Consider the following 6944-nt stretch of genomic DNA (forward strand, 5'->3'; position numbering starts at 1 on the left):
AAGTCTGATTTTTGTTGATTGGATATAAAGCGTTTCGGAAGCAACATTTGCAATATCATAAAAATGTCATTTATGTGACGAAATGACCCCTGAAATGGTTAGAATTCAACGTATTGTGTTTACATGTACAGGAAAACCGCTTTTTTACCACTTGTTGGTTTCGGAAGCAGAGCTTCTTTGTGAAGACTTTTCAAAGAAAATAAGCAGAGACCTCGCTATAGACTGAAAATGGTATAGTTATGTGAAACTGATCTATAACAATGAATTGTGTTTACCTGTGTAAAAAAAAGAATGAAATAAAAAGATACATGTAACGACCAGTAATCAATCTCAAAAGTCCACTGAAACAATACAAATTGAAGCAGAGCAAAAACGGACTTCTAAAAACATCCGATGTGGGATTAGGTGCCATTGAGGATTAAGCATCCCCTGTCGACCGGTCATACCCGCCGTGTGATCCATGTCATGATCAGGAAAACGGGAAAAATCCGTACATAATTAATTCAGTGTTTAAATAATTCCCCACTAATTAGTATGAAAAACGTCAGAAAGCATTCGACTTAATTAGATAGATTGTATGTGCTGACAAGGCCATTGTATCTTTTCATATGGCGTATTAAGAACCTGCGAAATGATGACTTTAAACGAAACTGTTGATATCCTTGTTTCATCAACTTGTTTATCAATACCTTGCCTCGTTTAAGAAATTGTTCGTATAAGTGGAACATGCTCTTGTGTAGCGAATCAGCTCTGAGATATAAACCCCATATGCAGGTGATAAGGACATTTTGCTACAAAAGGAAGTGAAGTTGACGATGGAAAAGTTGAAGTCATCACGTTTATCATAAAGTTTTGTTGTAAGTTAACATTCAGGTTTTTTTCTGGGAAATATGAATCAGAGGTGTCAGACTCTGAGGTATCTCTCATTTGAGGTTCACTGGAATATATCGAGTCGACATATAAATGGAAGGAAGTATTGTTAATTGATAATACGTTGTTGATCTTGTCTAAGTGTCGTGATGAGAACCACAGCGTTGTAGCAACAGCTAATGATGAAACGCCGTATGTATAAGGTTGAAATTGCGTATGCAGGTTATCTACCAGAAAAGACAGGTCAAGTTCAAATATAAATTTAAAACTAAATATTACAATTGAAATTTTGGCTGCTTGCGGCGGCATTCGTGGCGATAACGACATATCTAGTTATCATTAGCGGTTGCTACACAGCGTCTCCTTCTTCTCGTATAGATTTTTTTTTAATAAATTCTGTTTCGTATAAATAGAAAAATAGGTCTGCTAATAGCGGGGAGCAATTGGTACACATGGGAAATCCGACAGATTGTGGATCTCCAAAAACTATGTACATTGTAGATATTTTCAAAGACTCAAACATATTTTTAATATCTATTTGTGAGTACAATGAGAATGTATTTTAATAAAATAATTTTGTTTGTTTGTTTGTATGTTGTTTAACGTCCCTCTGGAGAATTTTTCACTCATATGGAGACGCCACCACTTGCTGGTGGAGAGCTGCAAATTTTGTCCTATACTCGGCACTTACGGCCATTGAGCAGTGAGGGATCATTTTCGTGCCAGCACCTACTGCGACACGGGACCTCGGTTTATACGGTCTCATCCGAAAGACCGGTCTCCACGCCCTACAGTCAGTTTGGAACCCGCGACGTAAGGATCAACTCCTTAATCCGTGACTCTAGATCAGACGCTGTAACCACTGCGCCACGCGGGCGACAAATAATTGTGTAAATGCCAATGATTTACGAGTTCAATTTTTATTGAAAAAGCAGCTGTCTACGATGTCAAAAAGCCTGGACTTAAATTCATCTTTGGGAATGGTTTTGTTTGTTTGTTTGTTTGTTTATTGTTTAACGTCCCTCTCGAGAATTTTTCACTCATATGGAGACGCCCGTTGGGAATGATTGTATAAAGTGTTGAAAAGTCGTACATTTTGATGTTATTGATTTTGGTAAACATTTTGTGATCTCAAATTTTCTAAACGTTCCTTGGAATTTTTAAGTATCCACATGATTAACACCACTTCTCAAATATGTTGTTGTTCACTACTCCTGAAGTTTCTCCTTTACTGCTATTAATATTTTAGTGCTGAGTAAAGAAAGAGGCTTGGTAGAACATTTACTGGAACCCGCTTTCGTTTGTATGGATTTTTATGTAGTTTAGGAATCCAGTTAAATTCAGTTTGATTGTTGTGAATATTAAAAATATTTAAAACTGATGATTATGAAGAATTTCCTCCTTAGAAAGGGAACTATGGGTTACACTAACACTTACAGAATTAAATCAAAAGGTCCTCTAAAATACAATTAAATAATCAGCCTTCTAAACAAACTAAAGACAATGTTGTTACCTGCTTTGTCAGCTAGTACCAGTACGTATTGATCGTGTAAACTATCTCATTCTTTTTTTTCATTTCTGAATTATTAAAGACAGATGACCCTTTTAATCAATTAAATAAAAATCATTCTTCAACCAAGAACATGTTTCTACACGCATTTTCAAGCGTAATTTCGACTTCGAAAGTTGTAGCGGTTGGTCATTGGGTTAAAAAAAATATGAGTTCCATAACAAGTTTGCTATCAGTAGCAATTAGCAAACATACTGAGTTACATGAAGTTTGGATATATCTTATAGGACTCCATTTTTGGTTTTCAACGAGGAAATAAGGGACAACCGTAGCAAAATCTTCCTCGAGGTTAAATAATGTGGCTAAATATAATAATAATATTGAAAAATTAATGTTGATGTCTTCTGCATTATCCTCTCTGTCTACCAGTCATTGACACAATTTTTATAACAAGCAATTTTTTTAGAATAACGTGCAGTTTTCTGAAGACTTTTAGACGGCCTAAGAACTATTCAAGAACTCTGATACTTCTGCATATAACATATATGTCTTAGTCAACTTTATCGAAACAGGTATTGATTTCTGCTATCATGGGTACAAGTTACGCAAACGTCTTTTTATGCCCCCGGATCGAAAGATCCCGGGGGTATATTGTTTTTGTCCTGTCTGTCTGTTTGTCTGTTTATCTGTTTGTCTATTTGTCTGTCTGTATGTTGTCAACTTTAACCTTGCCTATTACTTTTGATTGGTTGGAGCTATGACTTTCATATTTCATATGTGTATTCCTTGTGACAAGACCTTTCTTTGGGTTCCATCATATTTGACCTTTTGACCTTGACCTTGGAGTTTGACCCACTTTTGCAAACTTTTATGAGGCTTTAACCATGGCCATAACTTCTGAACAGTTGGTGCTTGGGGTTTCAAACTTCACATGTGTATTCTTTGTGACAAGGCCTTCCTTTGGACACCAACAACTTTGACCTTTTGACCTTGGAGTTTGACCTACTTTTGAAAAACTTTAACCTTGGCCATAACTTTTGAACAGTTGGTGCTTGGGGTTTCAAACTTCACATGTGTATTCCTTGTGACAAGACCTTCCTTTGGATATCAACAACTTTGACCCTTTGACCCTTTGACCTTGACCTTGAAGTTTGACCTACTTTTGAAAAACTTTACCTTGGCCATAACTTTTGAACGGTTAGAGCTAGGGCTTTCATACTTCACATATGTAATTCTTGTGACAAGACCTTCCTTTGGATACCAACCACTTTGACATTTTGACCTTGACCTAGGAGTTTGACCTACTTTTGAAAAACTTTAACCTTGGCCATAACTTTTGAATAGTTGTTGCTAGGGTTTTCATACTTCACATATGTAATTCTTGTGACATCACCTTCCTTTGGATACCAACCACTTTGACCCTTTGACCTTGACCTAGAAGTTTGACCTACTTTGGAAAACTTTAACCTTGGCCATAATTTTTGAATGGTTGGTGCTAGGGCTTTCATATTTCACATATGTAATCCTTGTGATAAGACCTTCCTTTGGATACCAACCACTTTGACCCTTTGACCTTGATATAGGAGTTTGACCTACTTTTGAAAAACTTTAACCTTGGCCATAACTTTTGAATGGTTGGTGCTAGGGCTTTCATACTTCACATATGTAATTCTTGTGACATCACCTTCCTTTGGATACCAACCACTTTGACCCTTTGACCTTGACCTAGAAGTTTGACCTACTTTGGAAAACTTTAACCTTGGCCATAATTTTTGAATGGTTGGTGCTAGGGCTTTCATACTTTAGATATGTAATCCTTGTGACAAGACCTTCCTTTGGATACCAACAACTTTGATCTTAACCTTGATGTTTTACTTACTTTTAAAAAACTCTAACCTTCGCCATAAATTTTGAACAGTTGCAGGTAGGGCTTTCAAATTTAGCATTTTTTATCTTTTAGCCTGAATTTTGACTTGCATTTGACCTTCGCCAGAAGCTGCCATACGGGGGCATCAGTGTTTCACAAACACATCTTGTTTTTCCAACCTTTTTTTCTCAATAAAATGTTCGGTAGAGCGCTCGCTCCGTGATCGGAAGGTCCTGTGTTCGAATCATGGCCGCAATTGAACTAACTAGATAAAACATAGTAAGCAACTGTTCCTTCGCCAAGGGTAAGCCACATTGATGTGAACGGTGTTTTGGATGAGACCTTAAACGAGTCCAAATGTCACGGTAGGCGTTGGCACGATAAAGAACCCTCACTGCTCAATGGCCATGGGTGCCGAGTAAAGGTCTTATTTTGAAGCCCCTCACCGGTATATGACTATGACTGAAAAATTCTCGAACGGGACTAAAACAACATTCAATAAATCAATGAGAGACTCAAACATATTTTTGATATCTACTTCAGAGTGTTTGTGAGTACAATCAGAATGTATTTTAACAAAATAATTTTGTAATTGCCAATGATTTACGAGTTCTATTTTTAATGAAAAAGCAGCTGTCTATGATGTCAGAAAGCCTGGACTTGAATTCATCATTGGGAATGTGTATAAAGTGTTGAAAAGTCGTCTGTTTTGATATTATTGATTTTGGTAAAGATTTTGTGGTTTGAAATTTTCTAAATTTCCTTGGAATTTTTAAGTATCCACATCTGATTAACACCATTTCTCAAATATATTGTTGTTCACTACTCTTGAAGTTTCTCCTTCACTGCTATTTATATCATGAATTTATAATATAGCTTATGGATAAGTTCTTTAAATGATTTTTATATATTTTATTGAGACTGCAGATATGTAGAGTGATGTCAAACATCTTAGTAAAATTCATTTTCTCAATTTCAATACCAGGGATATGTCGAAGTGATTTGAAAGTCCTTATTGTTTATTCTTTAAGTATTTTTTCCCTGATATCTCGGATCCTCTGATATCTCAAAGTTTTTTCTTGGTCCCATCGAGTTTGAGATAAAGAAGTTTGAGTGTACTGTGAAATCACCTTTTTCTTGAGGGTTTAATTTTTGTTGTTTTCGAGGTAGGAAGCTACTCAAGAACTCAAGTCCAACAGGAAGGTAAAAGAACCAGGCACGCTAACTCTGGATTCCCGCCTACATTTTATACCCATTTAATTCAATTTAAATGGCAGTTCATTATTAAATGATTAATAATTTAAAACCGATGTCAAAAACTTAATTGCTCTTACATACGACTCTTTTCAAAAGGGGGTTGAAAATTTTATCCATTGAAATCAGATTTTAAAAATCGCTAGATTTTCAAAAATGCATGGAAATGGATAAATGATCCTTTAAACTTTCTGTATGTTTAAATAATAAATAATGTGAAATTCAACATAAAAGACCTTATTCGATTTGTTTTCTCATTTGAAATCGGTAATAAAATGATAATTTTTGCAGATTTTTGGCTGTAACCCCCCTCCCCCCCCCCCCCCCGTGAAACAATAAAAGCTTTGGTATGAATTTGTGAAATAACAATTCATAAAACCCATAAAAAGAAATTTTTATTTCCCGGGGTGGGGGGATTTTGAAAACATTTTCCGTTTTCTTTCTATTTCTATAGTGAAAAACGCAATTTTTACCAAAATTAAAGAGTTATCCCTATTTGTGTTCCCAAAGAAGTTATGTTTTATGAAAATTCACACAAATATCTATATAAATATGAAAAATCATTCAAATATGTTAACTTTTGAAATTTGACTTGGAGGTAGGCGGCAGAACAATACTATGGTTCGCAGTTCTTTCTTATGTACTATTACTACAAAGTTATTCTTCATCCACGAAATCAAATCGCCATGAACTCCTTTTTTCCTCAAACCACGAAAATTTGACTCCACTAAAAATGATTTTACAGTAATAATGGTACGCGATAACCGTTCATTTGATTTGCAGGATGGGTGATTTATTTTTAATCATTGTTTTTAATAAACCTTTAATTTCGAAAGACATTTTTATTCTTTCAGAGTACAGGTGTCCATGATTTTTGACGGGTTCGCGGTCCATCAAGGCACACGAAGTAGAAAAACTACGTCAGCGTTTAGAAGAGTTAAAATCAAAATTAACAGTTTTGAAGACTACTACGTCCAGAGCACTCTGGAGTCGCATAAGTGGGGGTAGGGGTTCTTTTGGGGCGGGAATTCTGCTGGCTCTTATTGGAAGCATCATTATCAGTGATCTGCTAAAATTGACGTTTTTATCAGAAAAAAATTATAAAAACATTTCCAAATTACGTTTTGTAGCGAGGCATTAAGAAATTTACAGGTTCCCTAATTAAAAATAAATGCTCATATGTAATGCTTTCAACGATTTTATATTTATAATCAACTTTCTGGTAATACCAAACCATTTAAAATCATATGTAATTTTTTTTTTCTAAATAGTCACATATATCATGACTGTATTTACACTGTCATGACATGATGTCTTATTTAGCAATTAAAACATTCTAGATGGTTAAGTCAAATTACTATATTTGTCTTTTGTCAAACAATTCTGGGGCAAATTTTCTCTTATTTTATTGTGATCATGTAAATGTGCGTTAACAAGAAGGTA

The sequence above is a fragment of the Saccostrea echinata genome, unplaced genomic scaffold (genome assembly GCF_033153115.1).
Source record: "Saccostrea echinata isolate AGI-Se365-2 ecotype Australia unplaced genomic scaffold, CSIRO_AGI_Sech_v1 ptg000030l, whole genome shotgun sequence".
Lineage (NCBI taxonomy): Eukaryota > Metazoa > Mollusca > Bivalvia > Ostreida > Ostreidae > Saccostrea > Saccostrea echinata.